Source organism: Anomaloglossus baeobatrachus, chromosome 4 (assembly GCF_048569485.1).
Source record: "Anomaloglossus baeobatrachus isolate aAnoBae1 chromosome 4, aAnoBae1.hap1, whole genome shotgun sequence".
NCBI classification, from domain to species: domain Eukaryota; kingdom Metazoa; phylum Chordata; class Amphibia; order Anura; family Aromobatidae; genus Anomaloglossus; species Anomaloglossus baeobatrachus.
Window position 1 is genome coordinate 496,332,323 of NC_134356.1, and position 25,598 is coordinate 496,357,920.

General features: G+C 45.5%; 1 long non-coding RNA gene across 1 annotated transcript in view; it reads right to left on the reverse strand.

The window, feature by feature from the left end:
* The window catches only part of LOC142301729 (uncharacterized), a 93,538-nt gene that overhangs the window by 44,787 nt on the left and 23,153 nt on the right, over window positions 1–25,598 (reverse strand). The gene's annotated exons all lie outside the window — the stretch shown is intronic.

A 25,598-nucleotide genomic window follows, 5' to 3' on the forward strand; every position in this document is an offset into this window, starting at 1 on the left:
CCCAATCTTCACTTGCACCATCATCATTATTGTCTGTGTGCAGACCAATTCTCTGAATATATTAGAAACAGTTGTTGGCAGAAAGGCAATGAACATACAATCAAAGTGCTCAAAACAAGGACATTGACCTAACCTGGTTGTGGCTTAGTGGAGAGGGAAACTGCCCACAGGAGGCCGCCTGATGAAATACAACTCACGAGAGTACCCCCGTTCCATGAAGGGCCACTGGACCTTCCGAAATACTCATTCTCCAATGTCACTGACAAAACTTTTTTACCAGATGATAAGTATGCATATCTTCTGCATTCAACCAGGAGTTATAATCCGGACTATAACCCCTCAATTTAACAAGATACTGCAACCGATATCTGAGACATCTCAAAACCAGGACTCGCTTAACCTTATCCCCCCGATCATCCTCCAAATTCACCTAAATTATGTCCCGAATACCAGGCATCCCCTCAAACCTTTTAATGAGACAGTGATTGGAGGAGTTATTGATACTCCATGACTCTGAGAGTTGGAGTTTGACCGTCACAAAATTAAGGATTTTGATTGCCTTATACAGAATATCAAATTTGGGAGCAAATTTCTTAGATGGTAATTTAATGCATAGATTTTTTGAGGATAACCAAACAAATTTTCGCACCCTCAAGACAGGAACCCTGCTACGTCTGTGATCCGGTTAGAAGTCATCATAAGACTTTTTTCAACTTTCAATTTCCCTTCATGGCTTAATCAAATGTAAAGAAAATCTCTATTCCTTTGGTCCAAAGGACTTAAAACTGGAAATGTTTCAAAAAAACAGGATGAAAACCCTTGCAGCAGAAAGAAGGCAAGATACTAGTAGCTGTAGAGGGGCAAATATTGAGAGTGAACTCAGCAGAAGACAGAAAATCCTCCCCGTCCTACTGATTAGATGAACAAAACATCTTAAATAACATTTTACATCTTGGTTCTTCCTTTCTGTCTGCCCATTAGTCTTCCTATGATAAACTGAGGAGAATGAAAGTTAAATACCCAAACTAGACCAAAAACTAAGCCAAAAGCTAGCTAAAAACTGAATCCCTCTATTGGAAATATTGTTCTTAGGTACTACATATTATTTCACAATATGTGGGATGAATAATGTAGTTAGACACTTAGCCGTAGGCAATCTTTAAAGAGTAACGAAATAAACGATCTTGGTAAAACGGTCCACCACCACACACACTACAGAATCACCACCAGAAATAGGTAGATCAGTGACCATGTCCATGGAAAAGTGCATCCATGACAGAGACGGGACCTCGTTAGGTAGGAAAAAACCCACCAGGTAATAGAGAGAAGATTTGATCCTGGCGCAAACTCATTTACGGACTTACTCATCAACCCTCTTACAAGCATTTTGCCACCAAGAGGCCCTCAAAATAGCCCGTCAAATGGTAGAAGAACCCAGGTGACTGGCCAACATGGAATCATGCACTTCATTAAGATGATCTGTGCATAAAGAGGATGGTACAAAATGTTTGTTCACAGATAATCTCTCTGGTGCACTATCCTGAGCCTCCTGAATGCGCTGTCTGAGAGGAATCCACAGAAAACCTCCCACCACCCCTTCACTATGAATCTTAACCAATTTTTGTTCTTCAGTTCCAGAACAAAGCTATGTGACAAAGCATCATCCATAACATTCTTAGATCAAGGGAGATTTGTCCCAGAAAAGTCAAACTGGGTGAAAAAAGGGCCAACTGGGCCTGTGTCGTGTTTTAGATCTTTGGTGGCGTCAACATACAGCAGGTTTTTATGGTTGATAATAACTGTAACCTTATGTTTAGCCACCATGTAACCAATGTTTTCACTCCTCAAATACTCTCTTAACTGCCAGAATCTCTCGGTCCCCAATATCATAGATTGATTCAACTTCTGAGAACAACGTCTGAGAAAAAATAGCACAAGGATGAAGGTAACAATCTTTCTTGTGTGAGAGAACTGCACTCATCGCAACAGAAGAGGCATCTATCTCAACTACAAAAGGCAATCAACCTTGGGTTAACTGAGATTCAGAGTTTTAAATAATGCGATTTTGAGAGCAGCAAAGGCCTCCCCAGTCTCTTCAGACCAAGAGGAAAAATCATTACCCTTCTTGGTCATATCGGTAAGTTTTAAAATAACTGAGAAATTCTTCACAAACTTTTTATAGTATCTAGCTAAACCTAAGAATTTCTAAAATGCTCCTAAGTTAAGTAGGTTGTACCCAATCCAGGACGGCCTGTACCTTTATGGGGTCCATCTAAAACCCAGATGAAGTAAATCGAATGACACAAAAAAAGTACCTGTTAAACCTCAAATTTATATTTCTCCAGTTTTAGAAATAAATTATTGTCATAAAGAATTTGAAGAATGTGCTTATGATGCTTCTCATGAGAACATGAGTAAATCAATATGTCTTCCAAATAAATCACAAAAAATCTACCTATAGAGGTTGAAAAATATCATTAAGCTGTGAAAAACTGCTGGAGCATTTAGGCCCCGTCACACACAGGGATAAATCTTTGGCAGATCTGTGGCTGCAGTGAAGTCATGGACATATTGTTCCATTTGTACACAGCCACAAACCTGGCACTGATTGTCCACAATTTCACTGCAACCACAGATCTGCCACAGATTTCTCTCTGTGTGTGACAGGGCCTTTAGTCAACAACATCACCAAATTTTCAAAGTGACCTCTGGCGTATTGAACAGGGTTTTCCACTCATCTTCTTTTCAAATATGTATGAGGTTATACGTCCACCTAATAAAAAGTTTAGAAAATGATTTGGTTTCAACTAGTTGAAAAAAGAGGTCAGGTATAAAAAATCAAAGAATATGGATTGCAAACAGTGATCTTACTAACATCTCCAAAATCCAAGCATGGATGCAAAGTTCCATTTTTTTCTTAACCCTCTGGTGGGAACAATATTTTTAATAACAAGTTTGGGAATAATGTGCCCGTCAGGCGCAGGCTAGAAAAATAACTATAATATCTAATTTTTGTAATTTCAGTGATCTAAAAGTGATCAGAGACCTTCATAGGGATGCAATAAAAGAGACTACACATTATCAGGTGCAAAACAAAACCATTTACTCAACATAAAAGTAATAACTCTGAAATACACACATTTCAAAACTCCCACCAAATAGTCCCCAGTTATAACACATAATGGTTAGTGATGAGCGAGCATGCTTGTCACTACTCGGTACTCGCACGAGTATCACTGTACTCGGGCTGCTCGGCGGGGACCGAGTAATCTCGCGATACTCGTGCTTTACTCGTGGTCTTCATTTCTGCATGTTGGCGCTCTTTTGAGAGCCAGCCCTCATGCAGGGATTGGCTGGCAGACCACTGCAATGCCACAGCCCTGTTAGTTGTGGAATTGCAGTGATTGGCCGGCCTGCACAGCATCACCGAGCCTTTATATAGGCCGGCGCGCTGTGCTCTGCTCACAGCTATTCTGACAGTGAGTGTAGGGAGAGTGTCGCTGATTCAGGGAAAGCTTTGCGGCCCTTTATAGCTTTTTCAGTTGCAGGGCTGCAAACAGTGTGACCAAAAGTCCTTCTCAGGACTATTCTAGTTGTATACAGGCAGGCAGGGTATAGCCAGGTCGGCGTACAGTAGCAGAGTCCTTCTCAGGACTATTGTTGCTATATACAGGCAGGGTATAGCCAGGTCTGAATACAGGCTAGTGACCAAAAGAGTCCTTGTCAGGACTATTGTAGCAGTATACAGGCAGGCAGGCAGGCAGGGTAGTGGTGACCGTATACCAGCCTTCATATCTGGGGCTGGTGTACACAGTGTAAAACAGTCCAGATAGTGTCTGACTTGTCTGTACTGTAATTGTCGCTCCCCAAAAAAACCTGTTAGGTTATTATTGCGTCCGTGCTTGGTTTTTAAAACCGCACGTGTGTGCCTGTTGGTGGCAGCGTACAGGTGCACTGGTGTGCGTTTACCAAACTATTATATAACGCACAAGTGTAGTGTATAATACACGTCAGTCAGCAGTGGCTGATAGTGTCAGAGTTCTTAATTTTTGCTCCTAAAACCTGTGTTAGGTTATTATTGCGTCCGTGCTTGGTTTTTAAAACCGCACGTGTGTGCCTGTTGGTGGCAGCGTACAGGTGCACTGGTGTGCGTTTTTACCAAACTATTATATAACGCACAAGTGTAGTGTATAATACACGTCAGTCAGCAGTGGCTGATAGTGTCAGAGTTCTTAATTTTTGCTCCTAAAACCTGTGTTAGGTTATTATTGCGTCCGTGCTTGGTTTTTAAAACCGCACGTGTGTGCCTGTTGGTGGCAGCGTACAGGTGCACTGGTGTGCGTTTACCAAACTATTATATAACGCACAAGTGTAGTGTATAATACACATCAGTCAGCAGTGGCTGATAGTGTCAGAGTTCTTAATTTTTGCTCCTAAAACCTGTGTTAGGTTATTATTGCGTCCGTGCTTGGTTTTTAAAACCGCACGTGTGTGCCTGTTGGTGGCAGCGTACAGGTGCACTGGTGTGCGTTTACCAAACTATTATATAACGCACAAGTGTAGTGTATAATACACGTCAGTCAGCAGTGGCTGATAGTGTCAGAGTTCTTAATTTTTGCTCCTAAAACCTGTGTTAGGTTATTATTGCGTCCGTGCTTGGTTTTTAAAACCGCACGTGTGTGCCTGTTGGTGGCAGCGTACAGGTGCACTGGTGTGCGTTTTTACCAAACTATTATATAACGCACAAGTGTAGTGTATAATACACGTCAGTCAGCAGTGGCTGATAGTGTCAGAGTTCTTAATTTTTGCTCCTAAAACCTGTGTTAGGTTATTATTGCGTCCGTGCTTGGTTTTTAAAACCGCACGTGTGTGCCTGTTGGTGGCAGCGTACAGGTGCACTGGTGTGCGTTTTTACCAAACTATTATATAACGCACAAGTGTAGTGTATAATACACGTCAGTCAGCAGTGGCTGATAGTGTCAGAGTTCTTAATTTTTGCTCCTAAAACCTGTGTTAGGTTATTATTGCGTCCGTGCTTGGTTTTTAAAACCGCACGTGTGTGCCTGTTGGTGGCAGCGTACAGGTGCACTGGTGTGCGTTTACCAAACTATTATATAACGCACAAGTGTAGTGTATAATACACGTCAGTCAGCAGTGGCTGATAGTGTCAGAGTTCTTAATTTTTGCTCCTAAAACCTGTGTTAGGTTATTATTGCGTCCGTGCTTGGTTTTTAAAACCGCACGTGTGTGCCTGTTGGTGGCAGCGTACAGGTGCACTGGTGTGCGTTTTTACCAAACTATTATATAACGCACAAGTGTAGTGTATAATACACGTCAGTCAGCAGTGGCTGATAGTGTCAGAGTTCTTAATTTTTGCTCCTAAAACCTGTGTTAGGTTATTATTGCGTCCGTGCTTGGTTTTTAAAACCGCACGTGTGTGCCTGTTGGTGGCAGCGTACAGGTGCACTGGTGTGCGTTTACCAAACTATTATATAACGCACAAGTGTAGTGTATAATACACGTCAGTCAGCAGTGGCTGATAGTGTCAGAGTTCTTAATTTTTGCTCCTAAAACCTGTGTTAGGTTATTATTGCGTCCTTGCTTGGTTTTTAAAACCGCACGTGTGTGCCTGTTGGTGGCAGCGTACAGGTGCACTGGTGTGCGTTTACCAAACTATTATATAACGCACAAGTGTAGTGTATAATACACGTCAGTCAGCAGTGGCTGATAGTGTCAGAGTTCTTAATTTTTGCTCCTAAAACCTGTGTTAGGTTATTATTGCGTCCGTGCTTGGTTTTTAAAACCGCACGTGTGTGCCTGTTGGTGGCAGCGTACAGGTGCACTGGTGTGCGTTTTTACCAAACTATTATATAACGCACAAGTGTAGTGTATAATACACGTCAGTCAGCAGTGGCTGATAGTGTCAGAGTTCTTAATTTTTGCTCCTAAAACCTGTGTTAGGTTATTATTGCGTCCGTGCTTGGTTTTTAAAACCGCACGTGTGTGCCTGTTGGTGGCAGCGTACAGGTGCACTGGTGTGCGTTTACCAAACTATTATATAACGCACAAGTGTAGTGTATAATACACGTCAGTCAGCAGTGGCTGATAGTGTCAGAGTTCTTAATTTTTGCTCCTAAAACCTGTGTTAGGTTATTATTGCGTCCGTGCTTGGTTTTTAAAACCGCACGTGTGTGCCTGTTGGTGGCAGCGTACAGGTGCACTGGTGTGCGTTTACCAAACTATTATATAACGCACAAGTGTAGTGTATAATACACGTCAGTCAGCAGTGGCTGATAGTGTCAGAGTTCTTAATTTTTGCTCCTAAAACCTGTGTTAGGTTATTATTGCGTCCGTGCTTGGTTTTTAAAACCGCACGTGTGTGCCTGTTGGTGGCAGCGTACAGGTGCACTGGTGTGCGTTTTTACCAAACTATTATATAACGCACAAGTGTAGTGTATAATACACGTCAGTCAGCAGTGGCTGATAGTGTCAGAGTTCTTAATTTTTGCTCCTAAAACCTGTGTTAGGTTATTATTGCGTCCGTGCTTGGTTTTTAAAACCGCACGTGTGTGCCTGTTGGTGGCAGCGTACAGGTGCACTGGTGTGCGTTTACCAAACTATTATATAACGCACAAGTGTAGTGTATAATACACATCAGTCAGCAGTGGCTGATAGTGTCAGAGTTCTTAATTTTTGCTCCTAAAACCTGTGTTAGGTTATTATTGCGTCCGTGCTTGGTTTTTAAAACCGCACGTGTGTGCCTGTTGGTGGCAGCGTACAGGTGCACTGGTGTGCGTTTACCAAACTATTATATAACGCACAAGTGTAGTGTATAATACACGTCAGTCAGCAGTGGCTAATAGTGTCAGAGTTCTTAATTTTTGCTCCTAAAACCTGTGTTAGGTTATTATTGCGTCCGTGCTTGGTTTTTAAAACCGCACGTGTGTGCCTGTTGGTGGCAGCGTACAGGTGCACTGGTGTGCGTTTTTACCAAACTATTATATAACGCACAAGTGTAGTGTATAATACACGTCAGTCAGCAGTGGCTGATAGTGTCAGAGTTCTTAATTTTTGCTCCTAAAACCTGTGTTAGGTTATTATTGCGTCCGTGCTTGGTTTTTAAAACCGCACGTGTGTGCCTGTTGGTGGCAGCGTACAGGTGCACTGGTGTGCGTTTTTACCAAACTATTATATAACGCACAAGTGTAGTGTATAATACACGTCAGTCAGCAGTGGCTGATAGTGTCAGAGTTCTTAATTTTTGCTCCTAAAACCTGTGTTAGGTTATTATTGCGTCCGTGCTTGGTTTTTAAAACCGCACGTGTGTGCCTGTTGGTGGCAGCGTACAGGTGCACTGGTGTGCGTTTACCAAACTATTATATAACGCACAAGTGTAGTGTATAATACACGTCAGTCAGCAGTGGCTGATAGTGTCAGAGTTCTTAATTTTTGCTCCTAAAACCTGTGTTAGGTTATTATTGCGTCCGTGCTTGGTTTTTAAAACCGCACGTGTGTGCCTGTTGGTGGCAGCGTACAGGTGCACTGGTGTGCGTTTACCAAACTATTATATAACGCACAAGTGTAGTGTATAATACACGTCAGTCAGCAGTGGCTGATAGTGTCAGAGTTCTTAATTTTTGCTCCTAAAACCTGTGTTAGGTTATTATTGCGTCCGTGCTTGGTTTTTAAAACCGCACGTGTGTGCCTGTTGGTGGCAGCGTACAGGTGCACTGGTGTGCGTTTTTACCAAACTATTATATAACGCACAAGTGTAGTGTATAATACACGTCAGTCAGCAGTGGCTGATAGTGTCAGAGTTCTTAATTTTTGCTCCTAAAACCTGTGTTAGGTTATTATTGCGTCCGTGCTTGGTTTTTAAAACCGCACGTGTGTGCCTGTTGGTGGCAGCGTACAGGTGCACTGGTGTGCGTTTACCAAACTATTATATAACGCACAAGTGTAGTGTATAATACACGTCAGTCAGCAGTGGCTGATAGTGTCAGAGTTCTTAATTTTTGCTCCTAAAACCTGTGTTAGGTTATTATTGCGTCCGTGCTTGGTTTTTAAAACCGCACGTGTGTGCCTGTTGGTGGCAGCGTACAGGTGCACTGGTGTGCGTTTACCAAACTATTATATAACGCACAAGTGTAGTGTATAATACACGTCAGTCAGCAGTGGCTGATAGTGTCAGAGTTCTTAATTTTTGCTCCTAAAACCTGTGTTAGGTTATTATTGCGTCCGTGCTTGGTTTTTAAAACCGCACGTGTGTGCCTGTTGGTGGCAGCGTACAGGTGCACTGGTGTGCGTTTTTACCAAACTATTATATAACGCACAAGTGTAGTGTATAATACACGTCAGTCAGCAGTGGCTGATAGTGTCAGAGTTCTTAATTTTTGCTCCTAAAACCTGTGTTAGGTTATTATTGCGTCCGTGCTTGGTTTTTAAAACCGCACGTGTGTGCCTGTTGGTGGCAGCGTACAGGTGCACTGGTGTGCGTTTACCAAACTATTATATAACGCACAAGTGTAGTGTATAATACACGTCAGTCAGCAGTGGCTGATAGTGTCAGAGTTCTTAATTTTTGCTCCTAAAACCTGTGTTAGGTTATTATTGCGTCCGTGCTTGGTTTTTAAAACCGCACGTGTGTGCCTGTTGGTGGCAGCGTACAGGTGCACTGGTGTGCGTTTACCAAACTATTATATAACGCACAAGTGTAGTGTATAATACACGTCAGTCAGCAGTGGCTGATAGTGTCAGAGTTCTTAATTTTTGCTCCTAAAACCTGTGTTAGGTTATTATTGCGTCCGTGCTTGGTTTTTAAAACCGCACGTGTGTGCCTGTTGGTGGCAGCGTACAGGTGCACTGGTGTGCGTTTTTACCAAACTATTATATAACGCACAAGTGTAGTGTATAATACACGTCAGTCAGCAGTGGCTGATAGTGTCAGAGTTCTTAATTTTTGCTCCTAAAACCTGTGTTAGGTTCTTAGTGCGTCCGTGCTTGCATTTAAAAACCGCACGTGTGTGCCTGTCGGTGGCAGCGTACAGGTGCACTTGTGTGCAATTTCCAGAAACTTTGATATAACGCACAAGTAGTGAATATACACGTCAGCAGTGCACAGCATTGCAAAATGCGCAAGGGCATTGGCAAGGAACAAGGAAGTGGACGTGATGGTGGTGCAGGCAGAGGCCGAGGTCGTGGGCAAGCTCTAATTTCGCCACAACAAAGGGCCACATCTAGTCGCTCGCACGTCCTGTCCCAAATTCTTGGGGCCCGCAGCAGTACACCGCTCTTGAACCAAGACCAGTGTCAACAGGTTGTTAGTTGGATAGCGGATAATGCTTCCAGTCAGATTGGCACCACCACAAACACTCTGTCTTCCACACGGTCAAGTGTCAGTAGCCGTGATACTGCACCGCACATTTCTGAACCTGATCCTCCTTCCTACCACCAGGCTGAGTACACGTCCTCCTCGGACATTAATGATCCCACACTTGGACACTCGGAAGAGCTGTTCACGTTTCCATTCACACATTCTGGCCTCTCGCCAGCTCATATTGAAGTGGGTCATGAGGAGATCGTCTGTACAGATGGCCAAATATTTGAGCAGCCACGTTCTCACGAAGTTGGCAACGTGTCTCAACAAGTGGTGGACGATGATGAGACACAATTGTCAGCAAGTCAGGAGGAGGAGCAGGGTGCGGAAGAGGAAGACGACGTGGTGGATGATCCAGTAACTGACCCAACCTGGCAGGAGGATATGCAGAGCGAGGACAGCAGTGCACAGGGGGAGGGAGGCGTAGCATCACAACAGGCAGTAAGAAGCAGGGTGGTGGCCCCAGGCAGAAGTCAGGCAACCGTTCCCCGGAACAACACGACGACACAAGGTGCCTGTACAAATGTTAGGTCTTCACGAGTCTGGCAGTTTTTTAAGTTGGATCCAGATGATTCAAAAAAGGCCATTTGCAACACCTGCCGTGCCAGCATCAGCAGGGGTACCAAAACTAGCAGCCTGACCACCACCAGCATGATCAGGCACATGTCAGCCAAGCACCCGACTTTGTGGGAAGTACAACAGAGTCGAGGAGCAGTGCTTGCTGATGTCACTGCTACGTCTTCGCTGGTTGTGCATGCGAGCCAATCCTCTGTCCATGCTGCCTGCGAACAAGCCTCCTCCACTCCTGCACCTGCAGTTGCCTACGCAGAAAGAACACCATCATCAAGCACGTCCTTGTCCCAGCGCAGCGTTCAGTTATCCATTCAGCAAACCTTTGAACGCAGGCGCAAATACACTGCCAACACCCCACATGCCACAGTTCTAAATGCTAACATTTCGCGACTGCTTGCGCTGGAAATGTTGCCTTTTAGGCTGGTGGAGACAGAAGCATTCCGTGACCTGATGGCGGCAGCTGTCCCACGTTACTCGGTCCCCAGCCGCCACTATTTCTCCCGGTGTGCCGTCCCCGCGTTGCATAACCACGTGTCACAAAACATCACACGTGCCCTGAACAACGCTGTTTCACCCAAGGTCCACCTAACCACAGACACGTGGACAAGTGCTTGTGGGCAAGGCCGCTACATCTCGTTGACGGCACACTGGGTTAATATTGTGGAAGCTGGGACCCAGTCTGAGCGAGGGACGGAACACGTCCTTCCCACACCAAGGTTTGCAGGCCCTACCTCAGTCAGTGTTTCACCCACACTCTACAGCTCCGGAATGTCATGCTCTTCAGCCTCCTCCTCCTCCTGCGCATCCTCATCCACTGTGCCCTCCACACCAGTCACAAGCTGGAAGCACTGCAGCACTGCCTCGGCGAAGCGGCAACAGGCTGTGCTGAAGCTAATCTGCATAGGTGACAAACCCCACAATGCAGAAGAGCTGTGGACAGCTCTGAAACAGCAGGCAGATCACTGGCTCACACCTCTGAACCTAAAGCCAGGAAAGGTCGTTTGTGACAATGGCCGGAACCTGGTGGCGGCTTTGAGGCGAGGCCAGCTGACACATGTTCCATGCGTGGCCCATGTGCTCAACCTCGTGGTTCAGCGGTTTATAAAGTCATACCCAAAGCTGTCTGATCTGCTGGTAAAAGTTCGCCGCCTGTCTGCACATTTTCGAAAGTCACCTACTGCTTCAGCCGGCCTTGCCGGCTTTCAGCGCAGTTTGCATCTTCCGGCTCACAGACTGGTGTGTGATGTCCCCACGCGTTGGAATTCAACTCTGCACATGTTGGTCAGGATATGTGAGCAGAAGAGGGCAGTTGTTGAGTACCTGCATCACCTAAGCCGTCGGGAAATGGGTCAAACTCCACACATAACACCTGAGGAGTGGAGATGGATGTCAGACCTATGTACCATCCTCCAAAACTTTGAGGACTCCACCAAGATGGTGAGTGGTGATGACGCCATTATTAGCGTCACCATACCGCTACTCTGCCTTCTAAAACGGTCCCTGCTGAAAAACAAACATGATGCATTGCAGGCGGAGCGCGATGAGTTGCAGCAAGAAACAGTAGTGGGTGTGGGTGATAACACACAGCCCAGCCTCGTCTCATCACAACGTGCAGTGGAGGACTATGACGAGGAGGAGGATGAAGACATGGAGCAACTCTCCGGCCAAATTGAGGATATGACATGCACACCAGTCATATCCTCGATTCAGCGTGGCTGGCCAGAGGACAGGGTAGATGAGGAGGAGGAGGAGGAGGAGGAGGAGGAGGAGGACAGCATGTTCAGTCATCTTGTTGGTCAGGCTACTGAAGTCCTGGCTGTTAAGAGTCTGGCGCACATGGCTGACTTTATGGTAAGCTGCCTGTCTCGTGACCCTCGCGTTAAGAACATCTTGGCCGACAATCATTACTGGTTGGTAACACTGTTAGACCCACGCTACAAGGAGAACTTTTTGTCTCTTATTCCCGTGGAGGAGAGGTCAACCAAAATGCAGCAGTTTCGGAAGGCCATACTCACGGAAGTAGGCAAAGCATTCCCCTCACAAAACGCTAGCGGCATAGGTCAGGAATCAGTGGACAACCGAGGCGTACAGCCGAGAGAGGCACAAGTCCAATCCGCCAGAGGTAGGGGAACAGTCTTTAAGATGTGGGACAGTTTTCTCAGCCCCTCACGTACCACAGCCCCTGAGGTGCGGGGTAGTGCCACAAGAAATCCTAAGTTTGCCCAGATGCTGAAGGAGTACCTTGCAGATCGAACAACTGTACTCCGACATTCCTCTGTGCCTTACAATTATTGGGTATCCAAGCTGGACACGTGGCATGAATTGGCTCTCTACGCCTTGGAAGTCCTGGCCTGCCCTGCTGCTAGCGTTTTGTCAGAGCGTGTTTTTAGTGCCGCAGGTGGAATCATTACAGATAAACGCACCCGCCTGTCAACTGAAAATGCTGACAGGCTGACTCTGATAAAGATGAACAAGGGTTGGATTGGGCCAGACTTCACCACACCACCAGCAAATGAGAGCGGAGTTTAAAGTTTGCCATGTACCTCCACTCACCCATGGGTACACTTCTCGACTTTGGATAATCGCTGGACTGCTCCTCCTTCTCCTCATGCGCCATCATGATGACCGTTACAATAGTTAGGTCTTTGTTTCAGGTATACCCCCAGTGGTAAATTTTTTCGCCCATTCTTTGCAGAATGGACATTACAACGACAGGAGACCCGCTCCTTTGCAATGGGAACAATGTTTTGAGGCCCTCATGCACGTCTCTACCCAGGGACAACGTGGAGCCTCCCAATTTTTGGCTGCCCTGCCTAAGGGCTATACTGAAATACACCCACTTCCTTACAATGGGCACTTCAGGTTTACAGGCCATCATGCACGTCTCTATCCAGGGACAATGTGGAGCCTCCCAATTTTTGGCTGCCCTGGCAAAGGGCTATACTGAAATAGACCCACTTCCTTACAATGGGCACTTCAGGTTTACAGGCCATCATGCACGTCTCTATCCAGGGACAATGTGGAGCCTCCCAATTTTTGGCTGCCCTGGCAAAGGGCTATACTGAAATAGACCCACTTCCTTACAATGGGCACTTCAGGTTTACAGGCCATCATGCACGTCTCTATCCAGGGACAATGTGGAGCCTCCCAATTTTTGGCTGCCCTGGCAAAGGGCTATACTAAAATAGACCCACTTCCTTACAATGGGCACTTCAGGTTTACAGGCCATCATGCACGTCTCTATCCAGGGACAATGTGGAGCCTCCCAATTTTTGGCTGCCCTGGCAAAGGGCTATACTGAAATAGACCCACTTCCTTACAATGGGCACTTCAGGTTTACAGGCCATCATGCACGTCTCTATCCAGGGACAATGTGGAGCCTCCCAATTTTTGGCTGCCCTGGCAAAGGGCTATACTAAAATAGACCCACTTCCTTACAATGGGCACTTCAGGTTTACAGGCCATCATGCACGTCTCTATCCAGGGACAATGTGGAGCCTCCCAATTTTTGGCTGCCCTGGCAAAGGGCTATACTGAAATAGACCCACTTCCTTACAATGGGCACTTCAGGTTTACAGGCCATCATGCACGTCTCTATCCAGGGACAATGTGGAGCTTTCCAATTTTTGGCTGCCCTGGCAAAGGGCTATACTGAAATAGACCCACTTCCTTACAATGGGCACTTCAGGTTTACAGGCCATCATGCACGTCTCTATCCAGGGACAATGTGGAGCCTCCCAATTTTTGGCTGCCCTGGCAAAGGGCTATACTAAAATAGACCCACTTCCTTACAATGGGCACTTCAGGTTTACAGGCCATCATGCACGTCTCTATCCAGGGACAATGTGGAGCCTCCCAATTTTTGGCTGCCCTGGCAAAGGGCTATACTGAAATAGACCCACTTCCTTACAATGGGCACTTCAGGTTTACAGGCCATCATGCACGTCTCTATCCAGGGACATTGGTGAACCTCACAATTTTGGACTGCCCTGGCAAAGGAAAATACTACAAAGACTCACTTCCTCAAAATGGGCACATTAGACTCAAGAGGCCTTCATGTACGTCTCTTCTCAGGGACATCGGAGTGCCACACAATGTTTTCACGTAAAATCTTTCATGTATTAATCTCAAAAAGTAACATACACCAGCTCTATCTCACTATTGGGTATGTGCCCTTAACATTTCTGCCATGAAAAATCATTTTGGGGTCATTTTGGAAGGTTTTCTGGTGAGTCCGTAAAAATGGCATAAAACGCGGACAAAATTGTTCACAGCTGTGACTTTTGAGTGATAAATGCTTCAAGGGGTCTTCCCCATGCTGTTGCCATGTCATTTGAGCACTCTTCTGAGACTTTTGTGCCATTTTTAGGGTTTCTCCATGCTGCCGGGAGGTCATTTCACAAAAATACTCGGGTCTCCCATAGGATAACATTGGGCTCGTTGCTCGGGCCGAGTACACGAGTATCTTGGGAGGCTCGGCCCGAGCTTCGAGCACCCGAGCTTTTTAGTACTCGCTCATCACTAATAATGGTTATTAAAAAGAGAAAAAATTGGCAAAAAAACATAATTTCAAGGCACCTAAAATAATATTACACATAATTATTCGGAATTAGATCCTGAAGTTTCCCCAGAAAAAACAAAAACATTTGCAGAGTAAAGAGCAAGAATTGCACATCCTTTTTGCATGTATCAGGCAGATTGCCTCATGACATTTGAGACATTCATAATTAGAAAGCCTTCTGTGTCTGCTTTCCATGGTGCTGCATCCCCTTCTTTTGGGAGGTGGTACAGGTGTTGGATTTTCATTATCAATATCTGATCGGAATCTTCTGAGCATAAAGGTCCAGTCACACTAAGCAACTTACCAGCGATCCCAACAACGATAGGGATCGCTGGTAAGTTGCTAGGAGGTTGCTGGTGAGATGTCACACTGCGACGCTCCAGCGATCCCACCAGCAACCTGACCTGGCAGGGATCGCTGGAGTGTCGCTACACGAGTTGCTGGTGAGCTTACCAGCAACCAGTGACCAGCCCCCAGTGCCGCGTGGAAGATGCTGCGCTTGGTAACTAAGGTAAATATCGGGTAACCAACCCGATATTTACCTTGGTTACCAGCGCACGGAGCTACACGTGCAGAGAGCAGGGAGCAGCGCACACTGAGCGCTGGCTCCCTGCTCTCCTAGTTACAGCACACATCGGGTTAATTACCCGATGTGTCCTGCAGCTACATGTGCACAGAGCAGGGAGCAGCGCACAATGCTTAGCGCTGGCTCCCTGCTCTCCTAGCTACAGCACACATCGGGTTAATTAACCCGATGTGTCCTGCAGCTACATGTGCACAGAGCAGGAGCCGGCACTGACAGTGAGAGCGGCGGAGGCTGGTAACAAAGGTAAATATCGGGTAACCAAGGACAGGGCTTCTTGGTTACCCGATGTTTACTGTGGTTACCAGCCTCCGCAGAAGCCGGCTCCTGCTGCCTGCACATTAGTTGTTGCTGTCTCGCTGTCACACACAGCGATCTGTGCTTCACAGCGGGACAGCAACAACTAAAAAATTGCCCAGGACATTCAGCAACAACCAACGAACTCACAGCAGGGGCCAGGTTGTTGCTGGATGTCACACACAGCAACATCGCTAGCAACGTCACAAAAGTTGTTCGTTAGCAGCGATGTTGCTAACGATGTTGCTTAGTGTGACGGGGCCTTAACTTGAAGGTGAGAGGGGATACCGATGGTTTTCATACTTCTCCTGCGTAGCTCTCCAAGCACTAGTTTATGGGCCAATTTTTTCAGGTACACTCGTCTACAGAGTAGTTCAAGCTGGTTTTCAATGTAAATGGTTTGTGAATTTTTACCACCCAAATTTAACATAGCGAAAAATATGACCATTGGCCAGGGCTTGGTGTTTATGCTGACGCTGAAAGGTGAGCACATCTGATCAGCTGTATCAACACCCCCTTTGGTTGCATTATAAAATGTAATCATCTCTGGGGTTTTTTGGGCTTCAGATTTAGGATCGATAGCATCATCATTATGAAGCATTGAGAGAAGAAGTACATTTTTTTTTCGCGTGGTACATAGGAAATTAAAACCTTTCCATTATGGAATGCAAACTTACTGCTATACTGTTTTCTCCCTTTCACACTAACATGCTGTGGCGGCAATTCTTTTTTATATTTTCTTACAGTTCCGACATATGAAAGCTTCTGCGTTTTTAGGTAATCAATAAGATCACAATTTGAAAACCAATTGTCAGCTGTTATATTACGACCTGATCCAACTAAGGGCTCAGACTTTCTTTTCACAACATAAGTGGGTTTGTTGCTGACACAGTAAGGACCATCTGGCTGTTTTCCAGCAAAAATTTCAAGGTTGTATGTGTAGGTTTTACTGGAATCAAAAAGGGCATACATTTTTGTTGCGTATTTGCTAGGCTTTGATGGAATGTATTGATGCGCATCTGCCACGAAAACCAGGGAGCATTTCGTCAATAGTGACACTCTCCCCAGGGCGAAAGTTTTTCTTACAGTTTTCCACAAATTTTTGGAATAAATCGCGAATTGGAGCAAGCCGGTCATATGTTTTACGTTCGGTTCATGTAGTTCTGTCATCAAACCGAAAGTAACGAATTAGAACCTTGAATCTTTTTAGAGACATAACAAGGCTACATTTTTCAATTCCATCACCATCTTTACTCCAAAGTTCCTCCAAACTTTGTCGATTTGCCCTATAATCTCCTGCAGGGTATAATAATCCAAAAAAAGCATGCAGTTCGATTTCATCCGTGGGCTTGATGATTCTGTTACAGATGAACTTGTCCTTTATATTTTCTATATATTGGTTTGTGTATATGACAATAGAGTCCAGAATGTCATCTATGAAAAAAGTATTCCAGCATTCAGCTGCAGTTTTCGCATTACTTGCTGTTCCCAAAACTGAAGGAAGGTGAGTGACAAAGTTTTGAGGTTCCCTACATTTTTTCATGGGTGGATTCTTGTTCCATTTGGTTTTTTTATCTTTTCCCATATAATATGATTCTACATCTTCATCCTCATCACTGTCACCATCTTGCTCTGTTTCAGAATTTAATTCACATACTTCCACCTCATCATGAGAATCAATCTCACTTTCTTCTCCTAAATCCTCATTCATTGTGGGGTCTGCATCATCATCATCATCTAACAGCATGTTTCTCATTTCCTCCACATGATGGGGTTTTGATAAATCATACATTTTCCTCTCCATTTCAGAAGATAATATGAAGCAAGAGAGAGAATATGTGTTAGGGAATAATGTGGCTGAGAAGCACTTTAATTTGCAAGAAAATCTGCCTTATTTATATGAAATATCCACAAACCTTCCACTATCCATTCATAAAAGTAGCTAAATAAACAATTCTGATGACTAGAGATGAGGGAACCGGCCTTGATTCGGCTCGAGTTTGGTTCGCCGAACGGAAGTCCCGTTCGAGTTCGGTTCGGCGAACCGGTTCGGCGAACCACTCGAACCGCATAGGAAACAATGGGAGGCAATCACAAACACATAAAAACACCTATAAAACACCCTAAAAGGTGTCCAAAAGGTGACAAACAACTCACAACACAACACAAACACATGGGAAAATGACAAGGACATATACTCATGCGAAAACAAAAGAGCTGGACAAGCAAAAAGAGGTGGAGACACAGATATAGGCATGGCACGCCCTTCTAAAATCATGTAAAACACCGCAAGGTGACTCCAAGCGGAGTCTCCCTTTTTTCCAAAAATTGGGCCACACACACACCCACCCCTTCAGTGGCAGCACTTGTGCCCCAGTTGTACACTTCACAGCTAGATTTGCATCAAGCACATTCAAAAATATGCCATCCTTAACCGTCCCCAGGATAACACCGGGGTAGGTAGCTAACTCTTTCCTGATCCCAGCTCTGTTCATCTTGGCTCCTTTTAAAAAACACAGCAAGGGTTACTCCAAGAAGAGTCTCCCTTTTTTCCGAAAATTGGGCCACACAGACACCCACCCCTTCAGTAGCAGCAGTTGTGCCCCAGCTGTACACTTCACAGGTACATTTGCATCAAGCACATTCCAAATCCACAAGCATTTACTCTCCCCAGGATGACACAGGGGTAGTAAATTCCTTGTGGATCCATGACTTGTTCATTTTGATGAACGTTAGTCTGTCCACATTGTCACTGGACAGATGTGTGCGCTTATCTGTCAGCACACACCCAGCAGCACTGAAGACACGTTCAGAGACAACGCTGGCAGCTGGACACGACAAAATCTCCGAGGCGTAAGTGGAGAGCTCTGGCCATTTTTCAAGATTTGAAGCCCAAAATGAGCAAGGCTCCATTTGCAAAGTAATGGCATCGATGTTCATTTGGAGATACTCCTGTATCATCCTCTCCAGCCGTTGACTATGTGTCAGACTTGTTGTCTCTGGTGGCCTTGCAAAGGAGGTTCTAAAAAAATTATGAAAAGATTCAATAAAATTGCTGTTACCAGCACCAGATACGGTGCTACTGGTACGGGTAGACTGTTGAAGATGACGAGACCGTCCCATGTTTGGCAAGTTACAACTGGGAGATTCACTCCCTGCACCTGCATGGTTGTTTGGTGGAAAAGCCGAGCTAAGATCGAGTAACAGCTTCTACTGATACTCCTGCATACGTGCGTCCCTTTCTATGGCTGGAATTATGTCACAAAATTTGGACTTGTACCGGGGATCTAATAGTGTGGCAAGCCAGTAGTCATCATCACTTCTAATTTTGACAATAAGAGGGTCATGTTGGAGGTAGTGCAGCAAGAAGGCACTCATGTGTCTTGTGCAGCCATGCGGACCAAGTCCACGCTGTGTTTGTGGCATAGAGGTGCTAACCGTTCTTTCTTCCTCTGACATCTCCCCCCAACCTCTTTCAACTGAAATTTGACCGAGGTCTCCCTCATCCGCTGAGTCTTTCATGTCCATGGACAGTTCGTCCTCCATTTCTTCATGTTCTCCTGCACCTTCCTCAACATTTCACCTGCTACCATGCGCCCTTGTTGATCCCTGTCCCCCATGGTCCCATGCCTGCCGCGTTGGTGATGATGAATGCCTGGACCTTGGTGATGTTGTTGTGTCTTGCGCATATGAATCCTCCTGTAGTTCCTCCCCTTCCTGTTGTCCCACCCCCTGACTCCGAATAGTGTTTAGCGTGTGCTCCAGCATGTAAATGACTGGAATTGTCATGCTGATAATGGCATTGTCAGCGCTATGTCGAAACTTTGCAGAAGGGTGCATAGGTCCTTTATCTGATTCCACTCCATCAGGGTGATCTGCCCCACCTCTGCATCTCATTGGCCCAGGCTATATGTCATGACGTATTACACCAGGGCTCGACGGTGCTGCCACAGTTGCTGTTACATGTGGAGTGTCGAATTCAAGCGTGTCAGCACATTGGATTTCAGGCGATGAACCAGCAGGCCGAAAGACTTCTGGAGTGATGCAAGTCGCTCAGCAGCGGTGGTTGAACGGCGGAAGTGAGCAGACAGTTTTCGTGCCCGGTTCAGAAGGCCATCTAGGCCGGGATAGTGTGTTAAAAATTGCTGGACAACAAGGTTCAACACGTGAGCCATACAAGGCACGTGTGTCACCTTGCCCAGGCGAAGGGCCGCACCCAGGTTTGCAGCATTGTTGCACACGGCCTTACCAGGCTGCAGGTTGAGTGGAGACAACCATTTATTAAACTCAGTCTCCAGAGCTGCCCACAACTCAGCCGCTGTGTGACTCTTATTTCCAAGACCTTTCAAGCTAAAGACCGCCTGATACCGTTGCGCTCTGCTGCCAGCATAGTAATGAGGAGTGCATGATTACTTCTGCGCAGTTAGAACGCTGGTGGCCTGACCAGGCAGGCTTGGGGCGGAGGTGGAGGACCCAGACGAGGTGGAGAAGGCAGAAGCAGTGGCGGAACTTGGACAGAGGATTGACACACAAGTCGTGGGGACGGCAAGACTTGTGCAGCAGATCCTTCACCATCTATCAACATAGTTACCCAGTGCCCAGTCAGCAACATGTAACGTCCCTCTCCATGCTTACTGGTCCACGTATCGGTGGTGAACTGCACCCGTTCACACACAGAGTTTCTCAAGGAAGCGGTGATGTTGTGTGTGACATGCTGGTGTAGCGCAGGCACACCTTACTTAAAGAAGTAGTGGCGACTGGGCATCTGGTACTGGGGCACAGTGACAGACATAAGGTCTCTAAAATCCTGTGTGTCCACCAGGCGGAAAGGCAGCATTTCGGTAGCCAAGAGCTTACAGAGGGATAAAGTCAACCTCTTAGCTTTGTCATGGGTCGCAGGAAATGGCCTTTTATTTGTCCACATCTGAGGGACAGAGATCTGGCTGCTGTGTGTAGACGGTGTTGAGTAGGGTGTCCTTGGAAAAATGCAGGTTTGTGAGGAAAGTGCAGGCGTAGACATGATGTTGCCTTCATCCAACGTTGGTGCTATCGATGTCTGAGAGAGCTGTACACACGCTCTTGTTTCCCCTTCCAAACCAACTGATGACCTACCAAGCAAACTGCCTGTTGCGGTTACAGTGGTGGAAGTTGTGCGTGGAAAACCAGGTGTGACAGCTGTCCTCACAGTCCTAGAAGATGAAGAGCGCGCGGATGCACTGGAAGGGGCAGGCGGTGGATGGTTCGCTCCGCTAGGCAGCATTGCAGCACGGTGAGCTTCCCACTGGGACATATGATATTTATTCATGTGACGATTCATGGAAGAAGTTGTCAAACTGCTGAGGTTTTGCCCTCTACTAACAGAATCACGACAAATTTTACAGATCACATAATTTGGGTGATCTTTTGCTATGTCAAAAAAGGACCAGGCTAGGCAAGGCTTAGAGGGCAAGCGACCTGCTGATCCACCCCGACTAGTGCTCAGAGGCAGAGTGGTGGCTGAGGATGCAGTTGTAGACGTGCTACCAGTGCTCCGACTCTGTCCAGGAAGACGCAAGGTAACTTCGTCGTCGGTTGCATCCTCCTCCACCACCTCTGTTGACCTCCTCGAGGTTAAGAATTATGTGGGTTGCACCTCTAGAGCTTTGAGAGCCAGGATCTCTGAGCATGTTCGGATTCCCTCTACAGCCCTGGATAGTAATTCATTAAATTACGTAGCGTTGGTGAAAAAGCGCTCATTTTCTGGTCTTACCAGGCATTATATAGAGTGTCATTCAGCAGACTTTTCATCATTGAGGATTACAGGTGTGGAATATGTACCCAGACCCCCCCGAGGGGGGGATTGGTTTCAGGCTCTTTTGCTAGCAGAGGCTAAATGGATCTTGCGGTTAGATTCGAGATACCCAGGCGGTTTTATTACCGCTCCGATCTGCGATATATTTTCTGATTCTGGCTCTTTGGGGATTTTTTATTAGCGGATGTTCATTGGTGTATCCTTATTTTTAAGGGAGAATCCCCCCTCCTCCCCCCTTCCCTCCCCCTTGTTCTCCTTATATGTGAGTATATAAATTGGGGTTTGGCTTTGAATATAGAATTGCAGTGGCATTTGCCACATATATATATATATATATATATATATAAAAATATAATAAATAAATTTAAAAAGATAAAAAAATAAAAAATAAGAAAATGCATAAAACCCTTTTTTTTTCTTTCCGTATTTTGAGTACTCCAAGGGGACGTGACATATAAATGGTATAGCATGTGGTTTGAAATTAAATCGCACCTTGATATACATTTTCATCCCAATGGGAATATTTACTTATTTAATTATGCATATGAACATGGGAATTGATATATAGATAGATATAGATTAATACATTTTTACAATAAAAAGAATGAGAAAATAAGGAGATAAAATAAACTAATAAAGGAATAAGGATGTTAGTAAATAAACATAAGGTATTAACAAATATATATATATATTTTTTCATATATGCATTTTTATGTCTTATGCGAATATTTTGGGGATTTCATGTTTACAAATGAGAATTTTCTCTTCTGAAGCGTATTTATGTATTCTTGGGGGGATTTTTTGCCCACCTGATGATGAGTTTGAATATAAGCTGCCTTAATACCTGGGTGCTCACCCATATATACACTGATATATCTGCTGATATGTCCATTTGATTCTGTTATTTGGAGAGGTTGTGTCGCTGCTCTCACCCCCTCCTTCCTCCCATTTTGTCATTGTTGTTGATGAACATGTATGTATATGTATGTTTTTCTGTGGGGTTAAATGTATATGTATGTATTTATATATGTTTTTTAACCATGTATTGTTCTGCCTGTTCATCTCTTGCAATTATGAGTGAAGGTTTACACCCACTTCCAGTTGTTTGCAATTAGTGGTGACCAGTTTTTTTCCTGTGTCCAAGTAGTGAGCTAGTCTATTTTAGTAGCTGAGTGGTATACATGGATTACTTATGATTAAGGACTCTTTGCTTTTAATATGGAAGTACGAAACGCGTAAAGTTTCCATGGGGTAATACCCTCCTTTTGTTTACACGGATGGAACCTTTTTAATATTTACCAATAAAGCTTCAACATTTTATTCAGAGGTATTTGTGCCGGATCCTTTCCTCCTTCTTTGCATTTCAGTTCCAAACCGGATGGGACTTACCGGTGGAACCTAGGCACCCGCAGGGACTGGCAGCCCGAGGAACAGGTGAGCTGAGGATACCCCCATCCCTGACCTCCTCGAGTGCCTGACTGTGGGTTGACAGTAGGTGGGATCTAGAACTTCCTCATCAATTGTTGTGTTTGCATTCCCCTCACCCTCAGACCGAGCCTCTTCTTGCCCTGACAGAATATTTAAGTTGTCATCCCAATCTGGTATCTGCGTCTCATCATCATCAGTATGTTCCTCATTGTCTATAACAACAGGTGTTACAGTTTGTGAAAAAGGGTCAACAATATGCTCAGAAACTTGGTCCTCATCGCCTAAATCAGAGTCACAAAGATTCTGGGCATCACTGCAGACCATTTTCTGGTCTGTACTCACTGTAGCTTGGGAGCAGACCTCTGATTCCCAGGCTATAGTGTGACTAAACAGTAGAGTTGAGCGCGGTTCGTGGTTCGTGGTTCTCCAGTTCGCGGCTCGAGTGATTTTGGGGCATGTTCTAGATCGAACTAGAACTCGAGCTTTTTGCAAAAGCTCGGTAGTTCTAGAAACGTTCGAGAACGGTTCTAGCAGCCAAAAAACAGCTAAATCATAGCTTGGTTTCTGCTGTAATAGTGTAAGTCACTCTGTGAATCAAACTATTATCACATTTCAGTGTATAGTGTGCGTGAACAGCGCCTTCAGATCACTGCTGTTTCTATAATGGCGATCGCCATTTTTTTTTTTTTTTTTTCTTGTCTTCCTTCCCTAAGCGCGCGCGTCTTGTGGGGCGGGCCAGCATGTCAGCCAATCCCAGACACACACACAGCTAAGTGGACTTTGAGCCAGAGAAGCAACGGCATGTGTGATAGGATCTGCATGTCACATGTCCCTGCATTATAAAACCGGACATTTTCTTCACGGACGCCATTATCTGCCTTCTGCGTCTTTGGTGTCAGACATCACTGTCGCAGCTCCGTCTTCCTGAGTCCTATAGCCGATACAGCTGTATGCGCTGCATACACAGCGTTAGACAGCTTAGGGAGAGCACTTTATAGCAGTCCTTTTAAGGGCTCCAACCGGCAGGGTCAGAGAGCCATAGGTGACAGGTCCTGCAAACAGCAACAGCGTCTGTGTAGCCCAGGTCAGGGATTTCCTACCTGCATTTCACCATTAGGAGGGAATAGAAAGGCAGTCTTCCATTCCTCTACCCAGAGCACCACAATCCTGCCACTGTACCCTCTTGTCCTCTGCACACTCCAACTGATAACTAAGCCATTATACTAGCAAACACTCAGTGTACCTAGTGGCATCCTATACGTGGCTATTGGACTTTGCTATAGTCCCACTAGTGCAAAGACATTTGCAGAGCGCGTCTGCCTGCATTGCACACTACAACTCATTCTAACCAAGCCATTATACTAGCAAACACTCAGTGTACCTAGTGGCATCCTATACGTGGCTATTGGACTTTGCTATAGTCCCACTAGTGCAAAGACATTTGCAGAGCGCGTCTGCCTGCGTTGCACACTACAACTCATTCTAACCAAGCCATTATACTAGCAAACACTCAGTGTACCTAGTGGCATCCTATACGTGGCTATTGGACTTTGCTATAGTCCCACTAGTGCAAAGACATTTGCAGAGCGCGTCTGCCTGCGTTGCACACTACAACTCATTCTAACCAAGCCATTATACTAGCAAACACTCAGTGTACCTAGTGGCATCCTATACGTGGCTATTGGACTTTGCTATAGTCCCACTAGTGCAAAGACATTTGCAGAGCGCGTCTGCCTGCGTTGCACACTACAACTCATTCTAACCAAGCCATTATACTAGCAAACACTCAGTGTACCTAGTGGCATCCTATACGTGGCTATTGGACTTTGCTATAGTCCCACTAGTGCAAAGACATTTGCAGAGCGCGTCTGCCTGCGTTGCACACTACAACTCATTCTAACCAAGCCATTATACTAGCAAACACTCAGTGTACCTAGTGGCATCCTATACGTGGCTATTGGACTTTGCTATAGTCCCACTAGTGCAAAGACATTTGCAGAGCGCGTCTGCCTGCGTTGCACACTACAACTCATTCTAACCAAGCCATTATACTAGCAAACACTCAGTGTACCTAGTGGCATCCTATACGTGGCTATTGGACTTTGCTATAGTCCCACTAGTGCAAAGACATTTGCAGAGCGCGTCTGCCTGCGTTGCACACTACAACTCATTCTAACCAAGCCATTATACTAGCAAACACTCAGTGTACCTAGTGGCATCCTATACGTGGCTATTGGACTTTGCTATAGTCCCACTAGTGCAAAGACATTTGCAGAGCGCGTCTGCCTGCGTTGCACACTACAACTCATTCTAACCAAGCCATTATACTAGCAAACACTCAGTGTACCTAGTGGCATCCTATAAGTGGCTATTGGACTTTGCTATAGTCCCACTAGTGCAAAGACATTTGCAGAGCGCGTCTGCCTGCGTTGCACACTACAACTCATTCTAACCAAGCCATTATACTAGCAAACACTCAGTGTACCTAGTGGCATCCTATACGTGGCTATTGGACTTTGCTATAGTCCCACTAGTGCAAAGACATTTGCAGAGCGCGTCTGCCTGCGTTGCACACTACAACTCATTCTAACCAAGCCATTATACTAGCAAACACTCAGTGTACCTAGTGGCATCCTATACGTGGCTATTGGACTTTGCTATAGTCCCACTAGTGCAAAGACATTTGCAGAGCGCGTCTGCCTGCGTTGCACACTACAACTCATTCTAACCAAGCCATTATACTAGCAAACACTCAGTGTACCTAGTGGCATCCTATACGTGGCTATTGGACTTTGCTATAGTCCCACTAGTGCAAAGACATTTGCAGAGCGCGTCTGCCTGCGTTGCACACTACAACTCATTCTAACCAAGCCATTATACTAGCAAACACTCAGTGTACCTAGTGGCATCCTATACGTGGCTATTGGACTTTGCTATAGTCCCACTAGTGCAAAGACATTTGCAGAGCGCGTCTGCCTGCGTTGCACAC